This window comes from Vombatus ursinus, unplaced genomic scaffold (assembly GCF_900497805.2).
Source record: "Vombatus ursinus unplaced genomic scaffold, bare-nosed wombat genome assembly UNPS02007284.1, whole genome shotgun sequence".
Taxonomy (NCBI): Eukaryota; Metazoa; Chordata; class Mammalia; order Diprotodontia; family Vombatidae; genus Vombatus; species Vombatus ursinus.
Window position 1 is genome coordinate 6,957,353 of NW_020947062.1, and position 20,996 is coordinate 6,978,348.

A 20,996-nucleotide genomic window follows, 5' to 3' on the forward strand; every position below is an offset into this window, starting at 1 on the left:
ATTAGAAAGGCTTCTAGCTTATCACCATTATAGATAATGCTTGGTGATGGTTTTAGATAAATATTACTTATCACTTTAAGATAAGCTCCATTTATTCCAATACTCTCTAGTATTTTTAATAGGAATGGGTGCTGTATTTCGTCAAAGGCTTTTTCTTAGAGGGTTAAGTGACTTGCTTAGAATCAAACAGCTAGTAAGAGTCCAACTCTATCCATTCCACCACCTGGTCAGAAACCAGAGCGGTAAAGTGATTTGTCTAGACATACACAGTTAGCTATTGGCAGAGCTGGAGCTAGAACCTTAGTCCCCTGACTTCCAGTTCATTTTGTTTTCTCTTTTGCATTAGTTACATGTCAGGTATATAGGTATGGTAGTATGTATATTTGTTTTAAAAGGATTTATGGGTGTCACTTGATGCTTTTTCCCCATTCAGAAGGCAGTAGTAAAGGAATATTATCAGTATGAAGTTAGACAAACTAGAGAAGGTAAATAGTAAATTTTTTTTCTAAGTAACATAAAACAATACTTTTTTATTTATAGAAATTCTTTGTGAGTTTACAAGACAGTAACTTGGACACTTAGAAGTTTTGTTTAACATGAAGGAGGGGAGCATTGAAAACATAAATGATTTCTCAGCAGGCACCTGCGACTCAAATAAATATTTCTTCCCTTTAGGAAAGAGTCTTTTTAAAAAATATAACATGAAAAGGTTGATTTTCTTGCTTCCCACTTCCCAGACAAGGAGGCTCTTTGTAAAAACATGGAATCAACTGGTCAAAGGAGGTGGTTCCTCCAGGTGTTAAGGATGGGGAGAAGAGGGTACTGGGTCAAAAGAGGTATTGACTGATGGTACTTTGGGACAAAAGTATGTAAATGTAACAATATTTACTTAAGGGAGATCTGGGGAAACTACTCATCCCAGCATTGCCTTTTCTGCCAAGCTCCTGGAACAAGGCATGTTAGAACTTTTAGCCAGCCTAGAACAGCACTGTAAGAGGCAGACTGCAAGAATGGCTTTCAGTGTATGGAGTTTTCCGCTTATCCCATTCCTTCACTGTAATGGAAAGGGGAAACATTCTAATCATGTAGGATGCAAGACTTGTGGTGAAAATTTCAATGGTCTTTGGTTGGAGAGATTGGATCTGGGGTAGACTTACTTCCCAACAGCTCCAGCCTAAATTCTGGGCTAGTTGAATAGTTTATTTGTTCTACCTGGGATAGCTGTTTACCCTCAATTTGATGCCTTTTCACTGCAATGATTACTAGCCCCACAATGCTCCCCTATTCTTAAGAGGAAGGAGACCAGACCAGCTATTGCTCCCACTCAACTTTCACCAGCTTTTAGAGGTCTATGGTTATTGTGGCATCTTCAGCTGAGGAATACCCACTCCTCCCTACCCAAATGACCTGATGGACCAGCTCCTTGGTGAAATGCTTCAGACAGATTGACTCATTCTCAGGGAAGCCATCCTGAGAGTGAAAGAAAGGGATCTGACAAGTTTTTCAGGTAATAGAGGCTTTGAAGTCATTGTGGATGGAGTGGCTCACCACAATCTTCCCAATCTTTAAGATCTCTTTCTGGTATACTTTAAAGTGGGTAACATGGTAACATTAATGTTAAGCTCCTTCTTGATACCACTTCACTTGTAGTTCACAATTTTGCAAGAAGGGTGCATGTATTCGTCATAAACATATCACTATTGTCATTTACAGTACTACATTGGGCCCAATAACTAATAAGCCCTTTAGGCTCTATGCCCACTATGTCATAGTCAAGGGTTACCATCTTGTTTTGGCTCATCTGTGGTAGAGGTGGGAGGGTTTGGACAGGTAGGAGGAGGTAGAGGCCACTCAGGGATTCTGACAGGAGATCTACCTTAGATACCATAGCTGCAGATCTGGTCTTCCATAGAGTGGGTGGCTGCAAGACACTTGTTTTCTTACTGAAGGGCTTTTTAGTTCCTTTTTTTTCCCCTGATTGGATGTTTTTCCTTTAGGTTCAGAGAGAGGATGGAGTTTCTGTTGACTATTCATGCTAAGGGTACCTCCTTTATTTAGGAATTTAGAATGTCCTGATCCAGATGCCCTGTCTGGGACCTGCATCTGCTTTAGATTTCTCTGTTGTTGCTGCTGTCACTATATGAAATGCTGGTGCTTGAAATTGCTCTTCTTTGGGGAACTATAGCCCCCAAAGCCCAAGTTGAGAATCAGGGTAGACATTATCAAGGAGGATTGGAGAGAAGAGTGCCCAGGAAGGACTTGCTTTACACAATAGCTTCTATAAACAGGGAAGCGTGGGACTTATTTTTGGCCAAAGACTTGAAGTATACAGAATACCCTACACTGGTGGGCCCTATAGAGGGTAGAAGAGACTGGAGCTGGAAGTGGATTGAAAATGTTTTAAATTACTCGGATTGTGCTCGAATCGTTCATGTTTTTACTAAAAATGATCATGAGTTTTTTTAAAAATTGATGTGCAGTAATATAACTTGGATGCATACCTCTTTCTGACCACTGGATGGCACCATTAGATCAAGAATGAAGAGTCTTAGCCTCAGGTTTACGTAGAGTCTTAGAATTTAGAGCTGGACAGGATCTTAGAGACCAGAAATTCTTAACCTGGGGTCCATGAACTTCTTTTTGTGTTATTTAGATAACTGTATTTTAATATAGTTAGTTTTCTTTGTAATCCTGTGTATTTTATTTTATGTATTTAAAAACATCGTTCTGAGAAAGAATCTGTAGGCTTCCTCTGATGACCAGAGTTCCATGTTTCAAAAAAGGTTAAAAACCCCATTTATAGTTTAACCTCTTCATTTATAGAGGGAGAGATTGAGGACTAGGGAGAGGAAGTGGCTTTGCTCTAGTTCACATGCATAGAGTTAGTTTACAATTCTAAGCTTTTGAAGACATTTTTTCTCTTCAAAAATGTTTTCTCCCATGTTCAGATACCCAAATGGATCTTTGATCTCATTGTTCAGTGATCCCAATTGAAACCTGGTTATGCCTGTCCATCCTTTGCCAACTCTTTTCCATGTGTTCTATAAGTTTGCTTCAGGGGATTGTACCCAACATGTTGGAGGCCCATTCCCCACCCCCCTCGAAATTGAGAGGGCACCAGTGGAGCTATCTACTCACCATATCTTACTACATGACCAGCCCATTTTCTCTTCCTAAAAGATATTTCCATGATGGCAACTTTTGCTCATGTTCTTTGAAATTCTTCATTGGTTGTGTATTGCATCCTATTCATACCCACTATAAGCCTTTACTTTGTCCTCTGTGTTTTAATTCTTTGGAGATTTTCACATATTCATATGTGAGATTTCATATATTTCATATATTCATATATTTATCTTATCCATAGCAGCACTGGGAGAGTGTTGGTATTAAAAAGATAAGCTTTTGCTTTCATGGGAAATTTGAGGTCATTAAAAGAGCTTTGCAATTTCCTAAAGGCAATTTGTCCTGCTCTTTTCCTTCTGTTCAGCTTAGGGCCAAATTATTAATGATCTATATTGTCTGTCCCAATTATATATCCTGACTCACAATCTCTCTATGCTTTTTATCCAAATTCATATCATAATCTGAGCAATAGACATTATTCATCCACTTGATCTTTCTTGTGTGGTTGGTTGGGACAAATTTTTTTGAATGTTTACTGAGTCTTTGCAGTGTTTCAGGGCTTGATACAACCAGCACAATCTCTTCTGCAAATGTGAACATCTGGAAGGTCTCATCATCCATGGAGAAATCATTTTCAACTTGGACTGAGTTTTGGATCTCCTCCATCATCGTGATGAACACCACAGTGATAATCACATATCTAACTGTTTTGTTCTTTGCATGATTTTTATAATTATAGAGTTGATGAAAAAGATTATTTCTGTTGTGTCTTTCAAAACTTTTGAATGATTTTGATGTATGCATGGGAGACACCTTTAAGTAAGTGTTTTGCTCTTTGCTGAATCCAATGCTTTTAAATAGCTGACAGACAATAAGCATGATGGGATCTTATATTTTCTACATCTTTTAGTCAATTGAAAGATGGTAAAGATGTTGTTCATTGTTGAATGATTTTCACAAGTCTGCTTATTCCTTGCTTGTACTCTCATTGAGGATGTCTTTTATTTCTGTATAGATGATATGCATATAATTTTTGTGTAATTGGGGCCATAGGTAGGTGGGTAGTTGTAGATCTTTTCTTGGTTGCCTTTTTTTGGGTATGAATAATATATGAGTTTTTTCCATGACTTTGGTATCTTCTCTTCCTTTAGATATCTTGCATGTCAATCCATTGCACCATCTAGCTGCCCCCAATAACATTTCTACCTTCTCAATAAGTACAATTAGGATTGTGATGTTAGAGTCCAAGAGTAGTATTTTCTCTTATAAGGGGAGAAAAAAATACTTCAGTCCATCTTATTTATAAAAACTCAAACATGCATGCCAGTCCTTCCGTTTCTTCAAAGATGAACCATTAGACTTCATAAATTTCAATTTACTTCCATAGTTTAGTAATGTCTTATTTCTTTGGCCTCAGTTTACAGATCCTGTACAAAATCATCATCCTGTGACTAACCTGGAGATGAGTGTCTGATCACACCTTGGTCTGTTGCCAGTCTGTTCTCAAGGCCTTTCTGGTTTTTATTTCACTGGTGATAGCCTTAATGCAGGCTTACTTCCATACCACTATTGTTTTTTTTTAATTTTTTATTAATTTATGTTGATTTATCAATAATCACTTCCATATGCTTTTGAGTTTAAAATTTTTCTCCCCCTTCTTCCCCACCAACCTCTCCAAGACGGTGCACAATCTGATATAGGCTATACATTTACATTCCTATTAAACATATTTTCACATTAGTGATGTTGTAAGTAAAAATTAAAACCAATAGGAGGAACCATGAGAAAGAGGAAACAAAACTCAACAGAAGAGAAAAAAAAATAGCAATTCGACTTCCATGTAATTGCACATGGCATATTTTGGATAGACAGAAAAATCTTTTGCCTTATATTTGATGGCATTTGTCATATTCCATTTTGTATTGTAATTCCCTAGTGTATGTGCCATCTCCCATATGAAGCTAATCTTCTTGATAGTAGGCATAGCATCATATTTATTTTTGCATCCCCCAACATGACCTAGCATTGTGCCTTGTACTCAGGTGGTACTTAATTGGCTCACAAAACTGGCCAGATAAAAAGCAACAAAACAGAATTCTTGCCCTACGGGGTCAGTGTGAAGGTAAAAGAACTGCTTTTCACTGTATGTTGCACATAGTACGTCCTTAATAATTACTTCTTTAAATTTAATTTAATTTTTGAATGATCAATTTAAACACCAAAAAAGAGATTGTTTCCATATGTATAATAGAATACAAAAGGATTATATATGAAACTATGAATTTCCATTTCATACCACTTGTTTTTAAAAAAGGAAATATATAATAAAATCCACATGCCCCTTTCAAAACTGTTCTGCTTGGCCTTGTTTCTGAACTTCCTTCTCCTCTATTCATTAAAAAATATTTCAATTGTTCTCTCTCTCTCTTTTTTTTTTGACATCACTATTGCTGACCTCTCTTTACCTTGCCCTCCTACCCCTCAATTAAAAATCAAGGGAGGAAAAAAAAACATTATAACAAATAAGCCTTGTTGTATAATGGCTATATTAAAAAAAAAGTGTGTCTCCTTCTGTGCATTGAGGGCATCCATCACCTTTTTGTCAGGAGGTAGGCAACATGCTTTGACCTGAGTCTTCAGGAGCTGTGGTTGGTTGTTGCTCAGATCAGAGTTCTGAAGTTCTTCAAACATCTTTTTCTTTAAAGTGTTATTGTCCTTGTATATATTGTTTTCCTGGTTCTTCTTCCTTCATTCTGCATCAGTTATTAATTTCTCAGGAATCTCTGAAATAATCTCTTTCATCATTTCTTATCCCATTATGATATTCCATTGCATTCACATTTTAGGGAGGACTTCTAAAAGTCAGAACTTCTGTGTCTGGTTTCTGACCCCCCTGGGGCTTCCTTGTGGGACCCTCTGTTTCATTGCCTTTGAACACAGAGCCTTGAAGCTGGCCTGTCTCTGGTCACACTAGGAAGTTACCATCTTGTATGCCTGTGTGGCACTGGCTTTGCTGAGAGACCTATTTCTTGTTGCACATGCCGTTCTGGAGTAGAAGAAGCCACTTACTGTAGCTTCTCACTGGCCTTCTTGATCATTATTTATCTGATATTAATTTTAGTTTTTTGCTGGGGTAGATATGGGAGAGCTGGGAGCTGGCTCTGTTTAGTTAGCCATCTTGACTCTAAGTCCTAGTCATATATATTTTTTTAAATTGCTTGACAGCAGTGTGATCTTATGGGAGGAACACTGGCTTTGGATTCAGGAGATCTGAGTTTGAATCCTGTTTCATACACTTTTTAGTTCTGTGACCTTGGGCAGGTTACTTAACTCACAGAGTTTTCTCACATGTAAAATGGGGATGATAATCCTTATGCTGCCTGCCTCACAGGGTTTTTGTGAAGATAACACTTGCTAAACCCTTAAGTGATATAAAAATGTGAATTATTTTTATTCCCCTCTGAGTTTCAGTTTTCTCACTTGTAAAATAAAGGGACACTTAGAACATGAAATCCTAAGAGATAGGAAATTGAGAGGAAAACTTGGTAATGAGGGAAACAGAAGGGGAATCTGTACTTTGGTAGGGCATAGAAGGGAATTAGGTGAAGTCATGGTTTGTGTTAGAAACTGTTTTAAAGATTAAGAAAAACCAGGACAGCATGCTTCTCTCCTTCCTCATTCCCACGCCTATTATGTTCTTTTAATCTGAATATTTTTCTTGGTGTGTATGTTCATAATTATGTAAACGTGCAAGGGTGGTGAATGTGGGGGAGTTTCAAACGGGCGGAAGACAGCCTGCCTGCAGAACACAGGATGGGAACTACTGAGATAGAATCAGATCTTTGTGGGCACAAAATTTCTTGATGCTCCCTTTGCCTATGTGAAGACTGCAGTGGATTTAAATCTAAAATAAAAAAACCCAAAACTTTTTTCAGGCTTTATGTGTGTGTGTTGGACAAGTTTTTAAAAATATTTACTTTACATACAAATGTCATGTTGCAATAGAAATAAGAACTTGGCTGTGCAACATATAAAATAGAACAATATTTCATGCTTATTATGATAGGAGTTTACAACTTCTATATACTAGGTTATTAGGGTTCCTTTTGGTGGGGAGAATGAGGGCACAGTCTTACCTAGAACTATAGAAGTAGACTTTGTTCTTCCTGTGGATGAGTGTTTATACTTTATGATCTCAATTTGAAAAGAAATTCATGATTCTGGGCATCATCATTTGTTGTAGGGATATGTGAGACCTGTCTGGGCATCACTGACTTTTCATTTTCTACTTATAGAGGCTATGGATGAAATCAGGCCAGTATTGGTTAGTCTTTGTTTACATGACATTGGCTAGATGTACTTTCTTCCTTTTTAAACTCTTGAGATCTTGCTGTAGACTCTTAATGAGTGACCTTAGTTCGGGTTTCAAACTGAGATTGAAGCCAGGGTGCCCTATGATAAGAAGATAAAGTTCATGTCATGATTCATAGACTAACTATTATGCATCACCAGTTTGCTATCTTCTGTTGCATGGAATAGGCATTAGATTTGTTCTGCTTAGACCTAGGTCAATAACTTAGTAGGCAAGGCTGTATAAAGCACCTAATAAGTGCCACCAACCATACTAGGATCTGGTACATACAAAGCAAAAACAACATAATCCCTGTCCTCAAGGAGCTTACATTCTAACTGATGATAGCCCTGTGGGGTAGAACTAGGGCCAATGGGGTGAAGTTCTATAGAGGGAGATTTCAACTTGATGCAGAGAATAACTTCCCAACCATTGGAGCTGTCCAAAAGTCGACAGTGGGTTGCCTTGGAAATAAGGAGTTCCCATTCAGTGGAGAGTATTAAGTAGATCATTTGTCATAGATGTTACAGAGAAGATTCTTGTTTGTATGTAGATTGTACTGGGTGGCCTTTCAAGTCCCTTCCAACTCTAAGATTTTATTATGATTTTGGCAATAGCTGAGTCATGTAGCCCCGCAGCCTCAGTTTCTTCTTCTGTAATGGGGAATGGTAATATTTAACACTACCCTCTTCATAGTGTGATTAAGAATAATGCACCTTATAAATCTTTACATAGAAATATGTATATTTTTATCTTATTCTACTTTTTTCCTCTTACGGAAAACTAAAAAGTTTGGCTGCTAAATTTTGAAGCTTCTCTTACATAATACCTTTCCATTAAAAACAGTTAAACAAAACTGCTTAATATAGTAACTGTGAATGATAGTATGTTGCTTACAAATTTTATAGTTTACTGGCTTTTTATAGAATGTATAGAATATAATGTATAGAATGTGTTTTAATTTTACTAATTTGGTATCAACATTGTCGATTGCATTACTTAATGTAGTCATGTATGTTAGTCTCTTGGTTCTGCTTTCTTTACTCTGTGACAAGTCATACAAGACTCCCCATGTATCTCTGAATTTAAAAAATAAAATTTTTTTTGGGAAGGCATTTGGTGTTAAGTGACTTGCCCAGGGTCATACACCTATTAAGTGTCTGATGCTGGATTTGAACTTAGGTCCTTCTGCTAAGGACCACTGCTCTATCCACTATACCATCTAGCTGCCCCATTTAAGTTTTTTAAAAATTAAATTTTATGTCATTTTTAGATCCACATTCTCTCCTTTCTACCTTCCTCCCTCTCACCGAGAAAACAAAAAAAAACCCCATAAACCCCTGTTACAAACATGTGTAATGAAGCTAAATACATTCCTGCATTGGCCATGTCTAAAAAAATAAAGTCTCAATCTGCACTTTGAGTCCATCACCTCTGTATCAGTAGGTGGGTAACATGTTTCATCCTGAGTTCTTTGAAATTATGGTTATTATTGTGTTGAACAGAGTTGATAAGTCTTTCAAAGTTGCTTGTTTTTACAATATTACTGTTATTTTTTATAAATTCTTCTTCTTGTTCTGGTCACTTCACTCTACATCAGTTTATACAAGGCTTCCCATGATTCTCTGAAACCATGGCTTTCATCTTTTCATGCAGAGAATAGTATATCATCACATTCATATACTATAACTTATTCAGTTAATCCCAATTGATTGATACCTCATGAGTTTCTATTTCTTTTCCACCACAAAAAGAGCTATTATAAATATATTTATACATATAAGTGTTTCTCTGATTTCTTTACCTTTGTTGTTCCTTATGGCACATTATGTTACTATGCCACAGTTTGTTCAGCCATTCTTCAATTATTGAGCACACTTATGACTTATTTCCAGATTTCTGACATAATAGGCAGTGCTGTCATGAATGTTTTGGTGCATGTAGGACCATTGTCTCTGTAATTTATTTTTTGGGGGTATAAGCCCAGTAGTGAGATGGATCAAAGATCATGAATAATTTGGTAAGTTTTTTGCATAATTATAAATTATTTTCCATAATGACTGGATCAACTCATAGCCCCACTAATAGTGAAATAGTGTGCCTTTCTTTGAGTAGCTTTAATTAATATTTGTTATTATTGGTGATTCTGGGACAGCTCGCATATATATTTTTATATCTTTTGAAAAGTATTCTTTTGCTGTGACAATTTGTCTTTTGGAGAGTGCCTCATAGCCTCATAGATTTGTGTTAATTATTGTTAATTTTGGATATTAGACATTTATCAGAAATATTTGATGTCAAGTTTTTTTTTCCCAAATTCATATCTTTTCTTACTATGGATGCTTTGATTTTGTTTGTGGAAAAACCTTCTTAATTTTGTTTGTTAAAATTGTTTTATCCTTGTAATCTCCTTTCTTTGTGAATTCTCCTATCCAAAGTTGAAAAAAATAAGACTTCGTTCTCCTTTAATTTTTTTTTACCATTTGATTCTTTTTAACTTTTATTTATTTGGAATTTATTGTGATATATGGGGTAAGATACTAGTCTAAACTGGTTTCTAATTTTACCAGCTGTTCCTTTCAAATGAAGAGTCTTTATGTCCCTATTGTTTATCAAGGTGCCTGGCATATTTTTATTGTTGTTCAGTCATTTTCAGTTGTGACCAACTTTTGGGGTTTTCTTGACAAAGATGCTGGAGTGGTTTGCCATTTCCTTCTTCAGCTCATTTTAGAGATGAGGAAACTGAGGCAAACAGTATTAAGTGACTTGCCCAGGGTCACACAGCTAGTAATTGTCTGAGGCTAGATTTGAACTCAGGAAGATGAGTTTCCCTGACTCCAGGCCTGGCGCTCTATCCACTGTACCACCTAGCTACCCTTGCCTGACATATAGTGGGATCTTGATAAAAAATACTCATTGATTGATTTTTGTGTTCTTGGGTTTATTAAACACTAGGCTACTGTACATATTGGCTTGTTTCTATAATTTATTCCATTGATTTGTTATTCTGTTTTTAAACCACCACCAGATAGTTTTGATAATTACTGTTTTATCATAAAATTTGAGTTCTGGTCATGATTGATTCCCCATCTAATCAGATAGTTGTTTTTTTTTTTTTTGGTTGTTGTTTAGTTCAGATGCTTAGTTAGTCATATCAGATCTTGAAGGATTGACTTATTTTTAAGGGTGCTCCCTTGATTGAGTTTGAATTAGGTTCCAGTTGAATTTTATTTTTAACTTCTACTCTTTTGGTAATTCTACCCTCTTTAGTGCTGTCCCTCATTTTATTGAATCTTCAATTCACTGTGTCCTGACGAGAGCCTGTATTTGGAGTCTGAGGACTTGAATTCAATACTCAGTTACTTAATACATGTATGTCAACAAGCAAGTCATTCGCCTTTCTGAGTTTCAGTTTTCTCATCCATAAAACTAGAGAGTTGAACTAAACGATCTCTTCCCTTCTAACTCTAAATCCTTTATGATAACTATCCAAGTCACTGTTTACCATAGTAAATAATGGTATTTCTAGGTCCATAATCATGTTGTTCTTCTGAGGTGTCTCCTAATCCAGGTGTTACCTTCTCACACTTTCCTTCCCTCCTTATAAAAGTGATCATTCCCTTGTTAACTTTGTTCTCTTTCCTTTTCTTCTCATGTTCTTCCCCTCCCCCTTCTCCTTTTCCTTTTTATAAATTCTTTTCTTTTCTATTTGATTTTCTGATTTTTGGTTTTCTTTCTTTATGAGCCTCTCCCCACCTTAGACCTTGCATAGCACTTCAAAAAATACCTCTTTAATACACCACTTGTTTATGTTGAAGTAAACTCCTTGATAGTAGAAACCCTAGACTTTGTATTTCCTCCATTACATTTCTCAGCACATGGTAGTTACTTAGCAAATGTTTATGCTACTTGTTCTTACTGTAATGCCTTCTCTAAGGTCCATTGCCATGAGTTGCCTGTACAGATGAGACTGTTGTAAACAAGTCCTTTTAGTGCCTCTGGTAGTTATGTAGCATTAATCTTCTAATAGTTCAGTTAGTTGAAGTGGAGTTTGTTACCCTTTAAGATGACCTCTATGGTTAGATGACCGTCTCTCTGGTTGCTATAGAAATTATTTTTCAGCTGGGTCAGAGATTTTCTTGGCTGAACTCTCTCTCAGGTTCTTTTAGTGCTAAAATTTCTGTGGTTCCATGGATGGAGTCAAAGATGAATGTGGTATATATGAATTGCGGGTATGATAAATTCCGAGTTATGTGACTGGTTGTATTGGGCTTCTAAGCTGTGATTCTTGTGGAGTTTGCAGTCAAGTATACTTGGAAGATACTTCTGTTTGAAATTGAATAGGAGTCCATTTTCCGTAGCACCTGAAGCTTTGCGTGTCCTAACATAGTAGAAGGTTTGAGTATGTGCAGTGGAGATAGCAGAATTATCTATCATCTTTCTGACCTAAAATTCCCAATGAAAATCTTTGACCACATATGAGCTTTTAGAAAGCTCACAAGAATAACAATGGAAAGAACAAAGAATAACAATGACAGTAGCTAATATTGTCATGGCACTTTAAGGTTTTTCAAGGTGCTTTACATAGTTAGCCTGTCTAATGTGATTAGGAGGAGGTGGGCAGGATCACAGTAACACGAAATACACTTTGGTTGAAATGTTAAATAATCCTGGTATATGACATATAACATATGACCTATCACTTATAGGATGCTAGGGTAATTATGCAAAGTACTATTAATTCTTTTGCATGTCTTATAGTTGTACTCCTAGGCTTTGGTCAGTGCTTATAGCATTATTGTGGAGGACAATACTAGCAGTGTCTAGTTGTTCTTGGGTTCCTTGAGCATGTCCTTATCAAATAAATGGAATATGATTGCAACCGGTATGCAATGGGTATAGTTATTTTGAAAACTGGATTTTAGCAGAGCCTGCTGTGTTACCCTCCACTGATGTTATAGGGAAACCTTGTCTGGTGTATTGAAAAGAGTAAAATACCATACAAATAAAAGGTTTCAGCATTTAGGTAATTCCTATTTACTTCTGGTGATTCCTGTTTCTCGTGCTCACCTAGTTATACCTATGTTCATTGAAGTGCAGTATATATTTATTAAGTGCCTACTAAGTACACAGTTACTATGCTAGGCCCTGGGGATACAAAAATAGATACAACATAGACTCCATCACAGAAGTTAAAAATAAAATTAGACATGTGTACATATTATTATAGTGCAAGGCATAAGTGAAGATGTGAGGTCCCAACCAAGTCATGGAGCTCTTAGGAGGGCAAGATGACATATCTCTGGCAAGATCACTTATAGATGGAAGGTCAGAGAAAGCTTCATGGAATTAGTGACACTTGAACTGGGTCTGTGGACAAAGGGAGAGATTGCAGCTGTTACAAATAAGGGAGTCCATTGTAAGCAATGGTGTGAGCAAATTCATGAATAACAATGATAGCTAATATTTTCATAGCACTTTAAGGTTTTCAAAGTGCTTTACATACTTAACCTGTCTAATTTGATTAGGAAGAAGTGGGCAGGATCAGAATAGACAACATGAAATACAGTTTGGTTGAAACATTAGATAATGTGAAGGGCAATTTTTGTATTATTCAGTCAACAATAATTTATTATTATAATTAATATTAATTATATATGCTATATACTGTGCTAAATGCTGGGGATGAAAAGAAAGGCAAAAATAGATACTGTGCTAAATGCTGGGAATGAAAAGAAAGGCAAAAATAGATACTGTCCTTAAGGAGCTCACATTCTAATGGAGACAACATGCAAATTACTATGTACATATAAGAAAAATACGGCAGGTGGGGTGTGGTGGGGGTTATGCGTAATTTCAGAGGGAAGGCACTACCACTGGAAGATCTGGGAAGGGCTTGTTGAAGAAGGGAGATTTTGGATCAGATTTGAAGGAGTCCAGGGGAGCTAGAAGGTGGAGATGAGGAAACAGCATTTTAGGCATGGGGGAGAACCAGTGAAAATGCATCAAGTTTGGAGACTGCATATGGAAGGAATAGCCCACAGGCTGATAGTAATTACTGAACTGCAAAGTGTATGGAGGCTAGGTGGTAAAGTGTAAGGAGACTGGGAAGTTAGAAAGGGGTCACGTTATGAAGGGCATTACAAGCCAAACAGAGAATTTTCTATTTGATCCTGGAGTAACAGGGATCCATTGAAATTTGTAGGTTTATATGGCCATACCCTGAGCTTTAGGAAGATCTCTTTGGCAACTGAGTGGAGGATAGCTTAGAGTAGGGAGAGACTTGAAGCAGGGTGTACCAATGGCAGACTGACCATTTGAATGGTTTAGGTGCTGAGGCAATGAGGGCTTGCACTGGAGTAAGATAAGGCTAGAAAGGTGATTGGAACCAGATTGTGGAGGGCTTGAGTAAGAGTTTATATTTTAATTCATAGGCAATGAGGACCAAAGACATCAGAATTGAGCTATAGGACAATTAGCAGTGTTGTGAGGGATTGATTAGAGAGCAGAGAGACTGGAGGTAGGAGGCAAGAAGACTAGTTAGGAAGCTGTTAAAATAGTATGGGCCACTTAGGACACTTAGGCTGACATTACATCCTTCAGGGAGGTTCATATGGCTAGTAAGTGTCTAAATCAGGACTCAAGCCTTGGTCTTCTGACTGCAGGTTCAGGGCCCTTTGTATCTTGCCTCTTCTTACTTCTGGGAGGGTTTTAGGAGAGTACTACACGGAGAGGAAATGCTTAAAACCAAAGGAATGACTCAAGTGTTAAAATTTCAGGCAATACGTAGCAGGACCTGAATGAAGAAAATATTTTGGACCCAGGGACAATACATCTTTCTTCTAATTCTCAAATATTACTACTGGCTTTAGGTATCTATTGGTAGCCAGATACAGGATCAGCCATCTCCATCTTCTGCCACTTTATATTTTAAAATAAAAATTAGAGTGAAAATAGAGTCAATTATTTGAGGAAATACAATATGAAAGAATATAGCTGTATGGATTTTGATTTTTTTTTTAGATAGTAAATATTATATTGGCCTAAATTTCTCCTCCAGTTTTTATCAAAAGTAACCCAAGTCCTCTGTAAAGGTAACTGGGTATCTCCACAAAGTGCAGTATGTTGTGGTGGACTTTTATTTTCTTGCTTTGGTGTCTTCAGGGTCTAATCAAATCCCTGTTGTTTCTTTAAAACCTTGTTCATTACTGCTAACATACGTTTACAGATTTTAGAAACAAAGACGATTTACTTTTTAATTATTTTCCTGCTTGTCTCAGGCAATGCTGTTGTCAAGGAAACCATAATCTTTGAAAAGGCTTGTTCTACTTTCTCAGATTCCCTGGTTGGAAGAGATTACTTGGATAGTATTTATCTTGGCTGTGGAAATGGACACATTATTTTGCATCAAAATCCACTTCTTTTAAAAGAGATTGTGTCCTCATATGCCTATAAATAGGAACTTCTTGACCTTTTAGTGTAAGATCAAAGGTTCCTCCTGGTATTTTCCTTTTTAAGGATTGCCTCTGTGCACACACACAGTGAATGAGAGCCTCCAGACTGAAGAATTCTGAGAGAGGGAAAAAATAGTTTTCTTTTAAAAAAAAGAGTAGAAAAAAGACTCTCCCTCAAATGTTTAAAGAACAAATAGCTATATTTTAGACTCTGCTCAGAAACACTCAGGAGATGTTAACATACTATACTCAGAGGTGTAGAGATGTTGCTGGAATGCTTTGAGTTACAATCCCCTTTCATTGCAAGAAAGTGTTATTATATTGAGACATTTAAACAAGTAGTTACATGGAAGTTTTCTGATTGTTAAACTAGGAGCAGAGGGAGAAGCAGTATAATGCGATGGAAGGAACATTCAACTTGAGACTGGCAGATCTGGGCTCTGTCATTAAACTCACTACCTTTTTAAGGTTATGGCAGCAGAGCACAAGTTTTGGCATGTTCTGCCAACATGGGAAGACTGAGTACAGGCCAGGCACGAGAGCAAATTTGGACCAACCTGGTTACAGATGCAGAAGCTCATCACTAGAGTGTTGGACTCTGGGTGATCTTTGTTGGCCACAGGGTTGGATTACGTTGACTCTTCAGTCACAGAGGGGTTGTGCTCTCCTTTGGAAGAGGCAGCACTCATGCTGATGAAATTCAATTCGTCAAACATTAACTAAGTGCTTACTATGTTCAAGATATGGTGCTAAGTAAAAAAAAAAAAGTAATTTGAAATTGAAATTGTGTAGTGAAAAGGTGGATAGAACCAGAGGATCTAGATTTTAATATTGGCTCTGCTACTTACTTGTGTGACCAGGGGCAAGTAGCTAACCCTCTCCTGGTATTTAGTTTCCACGTTTATAAAGTGAGAATTATACTGGATAATCTCCTAGGTTCTGTCATGCTAGTTAACTACTATGGTTTTTTAAAGTAAAACAAAATATGTTCCATTAATGCTAGTGTATATAGGCTTTGCTGATAATTTTTTTTTTTTATAAAATCTTGGTTGTGATTTTTCCTCCTAATATTCTAATCTTGTCGCTTCCCTTTTGTTCTCCCCCTTCAACTCTTGCCATTTCTGTTTGATCACTTTTTTCCCTTTTATTTTTAGGTTTATCACTTTTTTCTCTTGCTTTTGTAACCCTGGAGTGGGTCAGTTTCCCCCCGACATGAGGACCTTCACGTAATCCATCTGACCCAAGTCCTCACTGAGGGATACCCTGGGAACTTAAAGCACTTGGTTCACTTTGTTTCCCACAAAGATTTTTAAGCTTACTTATCAGCACTCAGGCTAGTACAGGCATCAGATAGAGAAAAGGTTTTATTTATGCAACACAGATGGAGAAATGATGTAGACCCAAACCCACAGATAGTAAAGAAAATCTTTCTTCTCTGCCTCTTCCACAGGGGCCTGTACATCCTCTTGGCTTATAGCGCCATCTCCTGTGGCTTAGGGTCACTAGAGTCACCCCTCACTCTTTCCCATCCTGCCCTCCCTTTGCTGGTCCCATGACTGAGTTTGCTATTTCATGCTGTGATTCCTGCCTCATTGTTCCTCGCTTCTAGTATCCACTGTGGTCTTTAGTTTCCTGCCTCATATTCTTCTTTCCCCCACACTTCAGCCCCAGTCATTCTGTGGCTTGTTCACATGTGGTGCTAACTGCTTCCTTGTAGGGACCTCTGGATGCACTGGCCTTTGATGCAGTCTTCTCTGTGCACGGCAGTTGGGCATCTCTATCCAGCACTGACTTATTGCCTCTACTGCCTCCATGCCCATGTAGTGAGACTTCTTATCTGTTCTTGATCTACTACCTCCTGTTCTGGGATGCTCAGTTTCATGTTGTTTTCTGTGTCTATCATTTGTGGCTCACGGGTTTGTTCTCTTATACAAAAGCAGCTGCCTTGTTGAACTCGCACCAGTAAGGGTCTTTTGAAAGGGGAGGAGCTAAGCTTTCTCTATGCATTCCTGATACTCCATCCACCATTCACTCCCCCCCCATTTTACCTTCCTTTTTTAACTCCCCCTCCTACCCTTTCCCCTCCGGTCTTCAATTTTCTTCTTTTTCTTCCCTGGGACAGTAAAGCTGTTGCCAAGGAAACAAAAACCTATGAAGAGCTTTGCTCCACTTTTGAGTTGCCCATAAAGAAGATTACTTGAAATACATAGGATTCTGGTATTAGGTAAGCCTTCACGATATTACCTCAGAATTCTTTTTTTAAAGTGCAAGCAGATTATAGAGTTAAAAAAAGTTGGTTTGTATATATAGTCATTTGAAATTTCAGACTGAAAAATATGGTAAATGGAAGGAAAGGAAGGAAACAAGCATTTATTAAGCACTCAAAATGTGCCAGGAACTGTGCTAAGCACTGGGGATACAAATGCACTAAAAGAAAGACAGCTCCTGCTGGAGCTGGAGCTGGAGCTGGAGCTGGAGCTGGAGCTTGCAGTATAATGAGGGAAGACAATACACAAAAGTGAGCTAAAGAGGGAGGGACCTGATCAAAAGGGCCCAGTCCGTAGGGGCATGATTTTGAGGTCTGGAAGCCAGTCACGAGGTGAGGAGGGAATGAAAGTCAGTGTATGCCCCTCATCAAATGGAGCCTTCAGGAAGAACTTGCCAATGAAGGAAGCAGCCCTTTCAGAGAGAAGTTCCATGTTGAGAAGGCCCCAGGAGTGGTTAGATGGTCCAGGGAGAGAATGTCCCAGGTGCTAAGAGGAAATTCCAGAATGAGAAAACATGCTTTTGGAACTCCTGAAGTCAGGATCAGGAGTCTGAAAACCAGGAACAAGAGAAGATGGCTTTCCTCAAGTATGATGAATGGTCACATAAATTGTATAATCTTAAATGGAAACACACCAGCTAAAACAGATATAATGCTTAAAGGTGCTAGTCACCTTTGCTTGACTTATTTTATTAAAGGGTTATCAGAAATAAACAAATTAGGATTCAGATGTTTGTTTTTTTCATCTTCAGCCATCAAAGTTGATATCTATGCTATGTCTGAAGTTCGAACTTTGGCTAGTGTTAATTAGTTAACCTTCACATTCCTTTGCCCAGTGTTTTCAGTGCCTTATTATGATGGACACATATCCCTGGATTCTCCTCCAGCATTTCCTATAAAACTCGAAAGTCTTCAAGTAGAGATTGACTGTGTGTTTTTTTTTGTGAGGACTAACCCTGCTCAGTCTGGAGAAGCTCATGTTCACCAGAGGGTGGACTTTGAGCCGAAGACTTTTTTCAGCCCCAGCAACTCCATCAGTGTTGTGTCTGGAGGTATAAGGGATTGGGTGATCTGTGTTATTGGAGTGAGGATCCACCCTAATGAAATAATTTTTTTTCAGACCTAACAGATAGGGTTCACACATTAATTAGGCTTAAACAGGTGTCATTCAAATATATGACATGTGTCAACCCCAAAAACAGAGTTTGTTCTAAGAAAAACAAATGAAAAAGGTTGTGTGTCCATGTTTAATTTCTTTCAGGTTGGCTTTTTTAATGAAATGGAAATGGAAATAATAATAGCACCTATATCCCAGGTTTACCGTGAAGATCAAATGAGATATTTGTAAAGCATAGAGCTTGGCACATAGTAGGTGCTTAATAAATGCTTTTTTTTTTTTAAACTTTCCCTCTAGTAACTATTGGTGTATTTCCCTTGTCCTTTGAGATTGCCTGAGGAGTCTTATGTGCTTGGCCCCTTGACCAAACTTTGGCACAGAAAACTACAAGGTATATGACTGTAAAGTAAATGAATTTGGTTTATAATGTTATTGGAAATTGTGGCCTTGATAGTGCTTTCTGAATCTTTCTTTCTCCCTTGGAATGTATCTGTAGTAAAAGTTGGGGATCCCATACAATGAGAAGTTGTTGAGTTCTAACAATAGCTAGAATTGGGACTTGACTACTTAGCTAATCCTAGCTGATAGTCAAGCATAAGGAAAGCTTATGGATAGTGAGTTTAAGTTTATAATTTTTCCCAAAGGTAATTATTTGCTTAAAGAACCTTCATGTCTCTATTACTGTTCTTGTTAAATGAAAATGTTGAGCAGCCTGATTGCTTGGTATAAAATGTTACAATTGTGAAATGCAAACACTTGTGGAAGTGCAAACATTTTAATATGCCAATGGGTTTACATTCCATTAGTAAGAGGCTTTTCCCAATAGAAGTGTAAAACTATCTCGGATTGTGGCCTTTTATTTTCATAATCACTTGGTGCTTATTTAAATGTCCTCCTTTCTGTACTGAATTTTTAAATGAGGCAGTTTTTTCTGTGAATAAATTTACAACTACCTACGAGTGTCTTCCCACAATTTCTCTGATTAAAGTTGGTAATGGACCACATGTGTAGTAACTAATGTTGTTCGACTAGGGAATTTTTCGATTTCAGAAGATTGTTTGAAATTAGCTTAGTAAATCTTCATGGGAGTTTTTTAAATAAAAGAAAATTCATACTTAAAAATTTTCAGAAAAGACATTCAGTAATGAATAAACCATCAGTGAATGAAAATAAGCTCATTTAGTTATTCAGATAGAAGTAGTAATTTAACTAATTATTGCTTGTCGGTTTCATAATTCAGTTTTTTTTCTTGCAGTAATTTTACTAAGCTTTTGGTAAGTTATCAGATGCTCATGCTGTTACCTCTTCCTCTCTATCCTTTAATAGCCTCCCCTTTCCTCCCAGCCTATCTGTATTTTACCTAATCTTTAAGGCACAGCTCAAATCCCCTCTTTGCTTTGCAGCCTTCTCGATATCTTCAGCTTACACTGACTTCTCTTTTTGTATTTATTTTTTGTGCAGATTATATAGAGAGACTGTGTGGTAGATAGCAAGCTGGCCTTGAAGCCAGGGAAACCTGGGTTCAGATCCTACTTCTGGCATAGAATCATTGACTATGTGATCCAGGGAAAGTCACTAAACTTCTCAGTGCTCTGGTCAGTTCTCTAAGACAATATACAGACAAGCCTTTAACCTGCATTGGTAGAAAGAGTTTCCTTTGACCAATGAAATCACATTTCTAATCCCTATCCCTATTCCGGATGATATACGTAGTTGGGGAATGGGAGGGGGCTATTTTCTTCGCTTTCTCCCTCCCCCTAGCTAGTTAATGTAGTCACAGAAAGTGAGTGGCAAGTAAGAGTTGTTTGTCTATAGGCCATTATCCCTTTATGAAATGTGAAAAAGTTCTCTGTATTCAAAGGACAAGTTGGTCATTGACCCGGCAAAGATTACTCATGCTCTGGGTAGCCCTTTTAAAAGCTAAGCCCACCAGCTCTAGAGACAGTTCTAGAGTTCCAGGAGTTAGAGACAGGCGGCAGCTCTGTGCAATGTGACTCTGACTGTGGTCTTCCCGTGAGGCCACCTGCCCTGGAGGAAATAACCACAACTAGTAGGGAGCCATTGCAGAGAGTTCAAGGCACGGTTGATAAGTATTCTCTATGGAGAAATATACATAGAGAAAAGCAGCATTCTAGAGAGGAAGCAACTTGAAAGAACGTGACTTCTGGCAAAAGGAAGCTGACCATAGATTCAAGAGTGAACTAGTCCTGGCAATCAAAAGGCAAAAGGTGAGAACAGAGGAGCTCAGCCAAGTGGCCTCTGAGCAGAGATTCTGGGTTCAAGGGGGAGTAGTGTGAAGAAGGCTCTAGAGGAGAGAAAGGACAGAGGGGTCCTGGAGTACTGGGGGCACATGTCAATTTGGCCACATAGGTTCCTTTTGTGTGTTTTTCCCACCAATGTACTCTATGTTTGTGCCCACTCTTCCCACTATCACTATATGTATTTGGAGGTTAATGGCGGGGGAGTGGGGGAGGGGAATGTTTTGTAGCTAGTTTCTTCAGTGGCATCTTAGTAAATGTCTTTGCTTTGAGGTAATTGTGTTTACTGGTTGATTATTAAAGGTGAATATTCCAGTAGGTGCCTGTAAGCCATAGTTTTTTTTTTTTTTTGAGATAAACATATTCATTTATTCCTCTTTGAATGAGAATGAGATAGCATGGCTTCTATAGTAATGCATCTTCA

General features: G+C 37.7%; 1 protein-coding gene and 1 pseudogene across 1 annotated transcript in view; one reads left to right on the top strand and one right to left on the bottom strand.

Moving 5' to 3' along the window:
- The window catches only part of WDR25 (WD repeat domain 25), a 249,064-nt gene that overhangs the window by 35,276 nt on the left and 192,792 nt on the right, over positions 1-20,996 (top strand). The gene's annotated exons all lie outside the window — the stretch shown is intronic.
- Positions 1,312-2,220, bottom strand: LOC114033616 (annotated as a pseudogene).